Source organism: Rana temporaria, chromosome 10 (assembly GCF_905171775.1).
Source record: "Rana temporaria chromosome 10, aRanTem1.1, whole genome shotgun sequence".
Classification (NCBI taxonomy): Eukaryota; Metazoa; Chordata; class Amphibia; order Anura; family Ranidae; genus Rana; species Rana temporaria.
In genome coordinates, this window is record NC_053498.1 from 12041175 (window position 1) to 12050990 (window position 9816).

The following is a 9816-nucleotide window of genomic DNA, read 5'->3' on the forward strand; positions in this document are numbered from 1 at the left end:
TTCAACCTCCTCTTTAACCACTTCAGCCCTGGACCATTTTGCTGGTCAAAGACCAGGCCACTTTTTTGCGATTCGGCACTGCGTCACTTTAACTGACAATTGCGCGGTCGTGCGACGTGGCTCCCAAACAAAATTTACGTCCTTTTTTCCCCACAAATAGAGCTTTCTTTTGGTGGTATTTGATCCCCTCCGCGGTTTTAATTTTTTGCGCTATAATCAAAAATAGAGCGACAATTTTGAAAAAAATTCAATATTTTTTACTTTAGAAATAGAAAAGACACGACTGGAAAGGAAAAGTGCTGCTCACCCCTAATAATGGAAAAATGAAGGATTCCCCAATGGGGTTTTTTATATTTTTTACTTTTTGCTATAATTGATATCCCCCCAAAAAAATATACATTTTATTTTTTTTCTTCAGTATAGGCTGATACGTATTCTTCTACATATTGTTTGTAAAAACATCGCAATAAGCGTCTATTGATTGGTGTGCGCTAAAGTTATAGCATCTACAAAATAGGGGACTGTTTTATGGTATTTTTATTATTATTTTTTTACTAAAATAATGCGACATTATGGCAAACACATCGGACACATCGGACACTTCTGGATTCAGCAGTGGTATCGTTGTACACATTTTTATACCAGTATCATACTTAGCTACATGTTTTTACGACTGCTTTTGCTACCGTTTGGTATTACTCGCACCATTTTTACAGTTTATGCTACATCTATTTTATCTCCGGTGCAATATTTATTTTGTTACCTATTTGAAGACTATGGGCCAGATTCTAAGCAGAGTTACGACGGTGTATCTCAGGAAACACCGTCGTATCTCTGTTTTTGGCCCCGGGTATCTATGCGAGTGATTCCTAGAATCATTTTGGCATAGATACGACCAAGATCCGACAGGTGTAAGTCACTTACACTGTCGGATCTTAAATGTAATTCGCCGCCGGCCGCTAGGTGACGTTTACGTTCAGGTCTCATTTGACTATGCAAATGAGCCTGATACGCCTATTCCCCAACAAATTTGCGTCGCGTAGTCGTCGCTTACGTCGTTTCCGTAGGCGTAAGGTTACCCCTGCTATATGAGGGGTAACCTTACGCCAGTCCGCCGCATGCCATGTTAAGTATGGCGTCGGGTCCGCGTCGTCTTTTCCCGTCGGGTACGTCGTTTTCCTAAGTCGTTCTTGAATATGACTTTACGTCAATGACGCACATGTCGGCGTCATTGACATTTTCCGTCGTGAGCTGGAGCATGCGCACTGGGCTATTTTTCAGCCCGGCGCATGCGCAGTTCAATCGACGCGGGGGCGCGCTTAATTTAAATACAAGCCGCCCCCTTTGAATTACGCGGGGATACGCCAGGCCATTTACACTACGCCTCTGCAAACTACGGAGCAAGTGCTTGAGGAATACGGCACTTGCTCCAGTAAGTTGCGGCGGCGTAGTGTAAATGGCTTACGCTACACCGCCGCAGAAAGTACGAGAATCTGGCCCTATAAAAGTTTTAATGCTATTCCCAATGAGCGTTGCCTGTGTGTGTTTTTTGTATTCTGTATCATTTTGCATAAGTTTTTTTTTTGTAGTATATAATATTGTAGAGGATGTGGTATAAGTAAAACCATCAGACAGTGGAGGCAGATGTTTCCTTTGTTACCCAACAAGAAAGTTCAATAATGTTTACAATGTTTACAATGCTTTGCACAGTCATAATTGTATCTCCATAAATAGGACACATCATAGAATAAAAAAAAAAAAATAAAAAAAAAAAAACATGCTTGTTTATCTTACACAAATTGTTTTAAAGCTAATGCCAAACTAAAAAAAAAAAAACTATTTGTTTTCAACTTGTTACTTTTTTGTTTATAGAGCATTTAGAGAATAAAATCAATTTTAGAAAAAAAAATAAAAAACATTGGGGCAGATCCACAAAAGAATTACGCCGGCGTATCTATTGATACGCCACGTAATTTTAAATCTCCTGCGTCGTATCTTTGTTTTGTATCTACAAAACAAAGATACAACTGCATCTGGGATCGATCCGACAGGAGTACGTCTTAGTACGCCGTCGGATCCAGTGGCGTCACTAGGGTTGGTGTCACCCGGTGCGGTAAAACATGGTGTCACCCCCCTCTGTCTAGGCTGCCCAGCACCAAGCAGGCAGCGCATGGGCACGGGGAGCACTCCAAACCAGCCCCTGTAAATGATAGTATAGGGCAGTATAGTGGCAGGTTAGGGTAGTATAGAGTGGTATAGTGGCAGGTTGGTGTAGTGGGGTGGTATAGGACAGGTTAAGGTGGTATAGGGCATGTTGGGGTGATATAGGGTAGTTTGGGGTGGTATAGGGCAAGTTAGGGTGGTACAGGGCAGGTTGGGGTGGTATAGTGCAAGTTAGGGTGGCATTGGGCAGGTTGGGGTGGTATAGGGCAAGGTTATGGTGGGATTGGGCAGATTGGGGTGGTACAGGGCAAGTTAGGGTGGTACAGGGCAAGTTGGGGTGGCATGGGAAAGTTTGGGGTGGTACAGGGCAGGCTGGGGTGGTACAGGGCAGGCTGTGGTGGCACAGGGCAGGCTGGGTGGTACAGGGCAGGCTGGGGTGGTACAGGGCTTTTTGGGCGGTACAGGGCAGGCTGGGGTGGTACAGGGCAGGATGGGTGATACAGGGCAGGATGGGTGGTACAGGGCAGGCTGGGGTGGCACAGAGCAGGCTGGGGTGGTACAGGGCAGGCTGGGGTGGCACAGAGCAGGCTGGGGTGGTACAGGGCAGGCTGGGATTGCACAGGGCAGGCTGGGCATGTCAGCTAAAAAAAAAAACGGGATGGTGTCACCCCTCTAGCGGGTGTCACCCGGTGTGGACCGCACCCCCCGCACCTGCCTAGCAACGCCTCTGGTCGGATCGTAGATGTATTTTTCCACTGCCCGCTAGGTGGCATTTCCGTCGAATTCCGCATCGAGTATGCAAATTAGCTAGTTACGGCGATCCACGAACGTACGTCCGACCGGCGCATTTTTTTACGTCATTTGCGTTCGGCTTTTTCCGGCGTATAGTTACCCCTGCTATTATGAGGCGTACTCAATGTTAAGTATGGCCGTCGTTCCCGTAAGTCGTTCGCGAATAGGGATTTGCGTAGAATGACGTCACCGTCGTAAGCATTGGCTTGTTCCGGTTTAATTTCGAACATGCACACTGGGATACCCCCACGGACGGCGCATGCGCCGTTAAAAAAAAATAATGTTGTTTACGTTGGGTCACAACGTATATACATAAAACACGCCCCATCACATCGTTTTGAATTGCGCGCCCTTACGCCGCCAAAGATACACTACGCCGCCGTAACTTACGGCGCAAATTCTTTGAGGATTTGAAAAAAAAGTAAGTTACGGCGGCGTAGTGTATCTTAGATACGCTACGCCCGGCGGATATATGCGCCGATGTACGTGAATCTGCCCCTTTTTGTGCTGAAAAAAAACAATACATGTATCACTTTGTTATCCTAAGTAATGACAACGTAACAGTAAAAAAGTAAAGTCGATAGGCACAGGGCTTTTTTTTTTTTTTTTTTAAGGAACGTGGGGGGAACACAGTTCCGGCACCTCCAGAACTGAATTGATGTAATGGCAAGGGGTGCTGGGATGTTCTGGAAGCTCTATTAATGGTGGCTGCTGTTGAATCTATTGTTGCTGGAAGGGATCTATTTTTGCAGAGGAAGGGGGTCTATTATTACTGCAAGGGTCTTCTGTTGCTCCAGGGCAGTGATGGTGAACCTTGGCACCCCAGATGTTTTAGAACTACATTTCCTGTGATGCTCAACTACACTGCCGAGTGCATGAGCATCATGGGAAATGTAGTTCCAAAACATCTGGGGTGCCAAGGTTCGCCATCACTGCTAAAGGGTAACATCTGTTGTTGAGGTGGGTCTTACATTGCTGGGAGGGATCTACTGTTGAGGGAGGGGTCTGTGTTGCTGGCTACTGGAGGGTCTATGTATGCTTTTTATGCTGGCTACTGGGGAATCTATTTTTGCTGGAAGGGATCTATTTTTGCAGAGGAAGGCGGGTCTATTGTTACTGCAGGGGTCTTCTGTTGCTCCAGGGGATCATTTGTTGCTGGGGTGGTGTTAGATTTTAAATTCATTAATATTTTTATGTAATAAATGTATCTGAATCAATGCTTAGGACATGGTAGCTTTGAGGACAAACGTAGGTCAATGTAGTTACAGGACAGAACAACTGGTGTAGGTTAGGCCACATCTATTCTTGAAGCATACGTCAAGGTGGGTGGAGATGTTACTTAAATATACATAAGCGAGCGTTAAAGCTCATCGCAACCTTGTTTGGAAAGCTAGATTTGTGCTTAGTTAGCTGTTAAACCTGTATAAATGTACACGTGGTAAGCATAGTGAGTTAGGATCTCCAGGGTCACCCCTGGACGGGACCTCAGGGTCACCCCGACCCGACGGGGGAAGGGGCTCTATCCAGCAGAGAAGATGTACCATCTAATTCCTGTTTCTGAGATGCCTACCTGCCATGATGTTTGACTAAGCTGTAACAACGTAAGCATTAATCTGTTTGCTGTCATAATCGTTGGAAGAATAAAACATTGTATAATGAAATGAACCTATGTCTGAATATTTTGGAACCAAGAGAACGCCTGGAGAAGGGAGAGGTTTTGACACATCGCATGACACCTGTTAGAGGCATATGTCCACTATGTCCTCTCTGTTCTATCTCTGTCACCTCTTCTTCCCCCTGCCCCCCGGCATCTAACAGGTGGGTCTTATGTTGCTGGAATGGATCTACTGTTGAGGGAGGGGTCTGTGTTGCTGGCTGCTGGGGAATCTATTGTTGCTGGGGGGATCTATTTTTGCAGGGGGTCTAGTGCTGCTGGGGAGGTCTGTTTCTGGTGGGGGATCTATTGTTGCTGATGTAGGTCTTATGTTGCAAGAGGTCAATAGCTGCTCGGAGGGATTTACTGTTGAATGAATGAATGACTTGTATAGCGCTACACATGCAAACTGAATCGCCTCTGGGTGCTTTTTCCACCCAGTGTCTGCTTGGCTGGTGCGGTCATTTTACCCCGTAGGATCTCGACACGCTTGGGACACACAGTTATACATATATATATATACTGGGCCAATTTTTGGACAGGATCCAATTTACCTACCAGCATGTCTTTGGAGTGTAGAAGGAAACCGGAGTACCCGGGGGAAACCCACACAGGCACAGGGAGAACATGCAAACTCCAAGCAGATGGTGTCGTGGTCGGGATTCGAACCAGCGACCCTTTTGCTGCTAGGCGAAAGTGCTACTCACTACACCACTGTGCTGCTGTTGAGGGAGGGGTTTAATGTTTCTGGCTGTTGGAGGGCCTATTGATGCTGGGGTGGATCCATTTTCCCTTAGGTGTCCATTGTTGTTGGATCTATTTTACTGTTTTTATAATTATTAACACATTCCATACCAAATAGCACCACAAAATGATACTTAGTTCTGTAGTCTCTAGGGGTGGGAGGTGGCTAAGGGGTGGGGCCAAGGAGTAGGGCTTGGAGGTGGGTAGGGGGTGGAGTCAAGGGGTGTCTCGGAAGGGTGGAGTTCCTGAACCTGTTCTCTAAAAAATAAAGCCCTGTATAGGCCAGTAGCAGAAATATAAATATTGCTCTGGTCCATACCGGGTACTGTATGTATACAGCTTGTACAGATGAAGTGGTTAACTATTGTATGTAAGACAGAGGTTGTGGTTTGGTGGTCGAACAAAGCCCAAAAACATGTCATCCCACCAAAGGGGGAGATTTACTAACACTGGAGCACTCAGAATCTGGTGCAGCTGTGCGTGGTAGCTAATCAGCTTCTGACTTCAGCTTGTTCAACTAAGCTTTGACAATTAGGCTGGGTTCACACTTGTCCGACAAACGCTCCGACATTGAATATCATTGAAGTCGGATCAAAGTCGGAATGCCGTCTTGCATGCTCTGACTTTGGCATGCGACTTGTGCTTTGCCCTCCCTGCCCCAAAGCACCTTGTCCCCGTGTTGATGAGGACAAGGGCCTCTTCCCGACAACCCTGGCCGTTGGTTGTCGGGGTCTGCGGGCGGAGGGCTTATCGGAATCCGGGAGCCCCCTTTAATACGAGGGCCCCCAGATCCCGCCCCCCCCTATGTGAATGAGTATGGGGTACATCGTACCCCTACCCATTCACCTGGGGGAAAAAAGTGTCAAGAAAAAAAACACACTATACTTTTTAAAGTCATTTATTAGGCTGCTCCGGGGGTCTTCTACCGACTTTGGGGGTCTTCTTCCCACTCTCCGCTCTCTTCTCCCGCGCTCCGTTTCTTCTTCCGCTCTCCGGTGCCTTCTGCCGGGCTCCTCCGCTATCTTCTTCCAGCGTTTTTACTAGTGTTGGCCCGGTCTTCTACGTCGTCTTCTTCCCTCTTCTTTTCTTCCGATGTTGACATGATGCTCTCTCCCGCTGTAATGCCGCGTGCGCGGTGTGCAACGATTTATATAGGCATGCGGTGTCGTCACCGGGTGACGTCACGTGGTGACCCCACCCCTTATGACATCACCGTCCCAGGGCATGATGGGACTGTGACGTCACGAGGGGTGGGGTCACCGGGTGACATCACCTGGTGACAACGCCTCATGACTATATAAATTGTTGCACACCGTGCACACGGCATTACAGCGGGCAAGAGCGTTGTGTCAACATACGTGTCAAATGTTCTGAGAAGGCTGTCCGCAAGGTTTAGGAGTGGGAATGTTTGACCATTCTTCCAGAAGAGCATTTGTGAGGACAGGCAACTTTCTCATAGACACACCGTGCGTGTGTACGAGGCTTTTCACTGTGCCAGCAGGGAGATCTATGTGGCGGGGTCATATATATGTAGATACACACACATGCATGTGTGTTTGAACTTTAGGGTGCACACCCTAATGCATTAGGCTGCGCACACCTATGGGTCACACAGTGGCAGCTCCTGTTGTGATTTAACACATTTTGTATAAATGTTTTTAATACAGAACCTCTCAGACTGGCCCCTATGCAATCCTTAGTTCCTACTAGTGTCATATTATTTAATAATATATTTAAAACTCTACACACATATATATTTTTCCTATATTACATTGTTCCAATTCTGAAAGGTGGGTTACAGATCTGAAGGAGCTGATCTATAGCCTGACACCTGACTGTCATTACTTTCCAACTATAGAGATAAGGGGCCAGATCCACAAAAACGGGCGTATATTTAGGCGGGCATAGCGCATCTCATATGCGCTACGCCGCCGTTAATCTGAGTGGCTCGTAGGGTATCCACAAAGAACTTGCTCCGATATGTGCGCCGGCGTAACGTAAATCTGCCGGCGTAAGGCCGCGTAATTCAAAGTAGGCTTGGAGTGGGCGTGTTGTATGCTAATCTAGTATGACCCCACGTAATTGACGCTTTTTACGAACGGCGCATGCGCCGTCTGTGGCCGTATCCCAGTGCGCATGCGCGAAATCACGTCGCAAATAGTCAATGCTTTCGACGTGAACGTAACTTACGCAAAGCCCTATTCGCGAACGATTTACGCAAACGACGGAAAATTCGCCGATGTCCCGACGTCCATACTTAACATTGCGTACGCCTCATAGAGGCAGGGGTAACTTTATACCGGAAAAAGCCTTACGAAAACAACGTAAAAAAATGCGCTGGGCGGACGTACGTTTGAGGATCGGCGTATCTAGCTAGTTTGCATACTCAACGCGGAAATCAACGGAAGCGCCACCTAGCGGCCAGCGTAAATATGCACCTAAGATCCAGTCGGATCTAGCCCACATTCAATCGTATCTTGTTTTGTGGATACAAAACAAAGATACGACGGCGCATCGTAGAACTTACGCGGCGTATCAATAGATACGCCGCCGTAAGTTCTTTGTGGATCTGGCCCACTGACTTCACTTCATCTACAAAATATTATATTGTAATGATAGAAAAAAACCAGAAGGTTGACGTTGCGCTAAATTAATATTGAAATAAATACAAATGTAAACAGCTGCTTGCACTAAAATTGTGTACAACAACTTAGTAACCATAAAAAAGAAAAAAACAGTGCAGCGCTAGTAAGTGATATTGTGCTTCATATAAATTAATAATTGAACATAAAAGTCATTCTGGAATAGGCTGAAAATAGCCAGAATAGTAAAGAAATAAAAAATTAAAAAATGGTGTATTAAAGAAAAAAAGTCCTTAGAAGCCGTGAAGTAAAGTTCAAGTGACTTTATCCAACATTCTTTCTTGTGAGAGAGAGTGGTTATGCAAACAGTGTGAAAACTCTTGATTGATGTGAGATAAGCTGTCACCAATACACCCGTGAAGTAGGATATGATTGCCTGCTTACCAGATGAAAAGACTGTTTTGCATCAGTCTAATAGGGCCTGTGGGAAGTCTGGTCTCCCAGTACCTTAGCCGTCAGGATAATCACAATGGAGCTCAGCATACAATCCAAAGAGCCATATAACAAAAAAAAAGGAAGAAGGACCTCTCATAGCGTATAACGCTTGAAAATGAAGAGGATTTAATAAAAAATGCACTTACAATTAAGTGGTATAAGTACAGCAATGGTAAAAGAAGCGTCTCCGATCTCGTGTTCCGATGCTTCTCGCTACTCAGTCAGGAAAACACAGCCGGCGTTCAGGACGGAACGCGATGACGTCACGGCACCCTACGATCGTTTCGTCGCTAATGGACTTCAACGGGGGAGTAAGCCGAGACGTCATCGCGTTCCGTCCTGAACGCCGGCTGTGTTTTCCTGACTGAGTAGCGAGAAGCATCGGAACACGAGATCGGAGACGCTTCTTTTACCATTGCTGTACTTATACCACTTAATTGTAAGTGCATTTTTTATTAAATCCTCTTCATTTTCAAACGTTATACGCTATGAGAGGTCCTTCTTCCTTTTTTTTTGTTATATGACTCTTTGGATTGTATGCTGAGCTCCATTGTGATTATCCTGACGGCTAAGGTACTGGGAGACCAGACTTCCCACAGGCCCTATTAGACTGATGCAAAACAGTCTTTTCATCTGGTAAGCAGGCAATCATATCCTACTTCACGGGTGTATTGGTGACAGCTTATCTCACATCAATCAAGAGTTTTCACACTGTTTGCATAACCACTCTCTCTCACAAGAAAGAATGTTGGATAAAGTCACTTGAACTTTACTTCACGGCTTCTAAGGACTTTTTTTCTTTAATACACCATTTTTTAATTTTTTATTTCTTTACTATTCTGGCTATTTTCAGCCTATTCCAGAATGACTTTTATGTTCAATTATTAATTTATATGAAGCACAATATCACTTACTAGCGCTGCACTGTTTTTTTCTTTATTATATTGTAATACTACGACCCTTTAAGGCTCTCTACCTATCTTGCTCAAATAAAAGGCTTTTTATCGCTCTATTAAAAAATCCAAATCCTGCCCATACTCCGGCGCACATTGGATTTTTATTTATACTGTAGAATTGAACGCCAATAAAAAATGTATTAAAATAAAGTGATGAGCGAAAATTGACCTTTTTATTTGTAAAATAGCATGTTTAATTCAGATAGTGCAAATGTAAAATAAGACAGCAATTTATAACATTGAAATTTGGATAATATTATGGATTGGATGGCGGTTATAAAAAACTTTTTTTTATTTATTTATTTTTTTAAATCTTCACCACTGACTGAAAGTGACTAAAAAGAAAAAAAAATCTGTCTTTACTACCAATCAGCCTTTTTGTACACTATATTACGAAAAGTATTGGGACACCTGCTTTTACACGCATGTG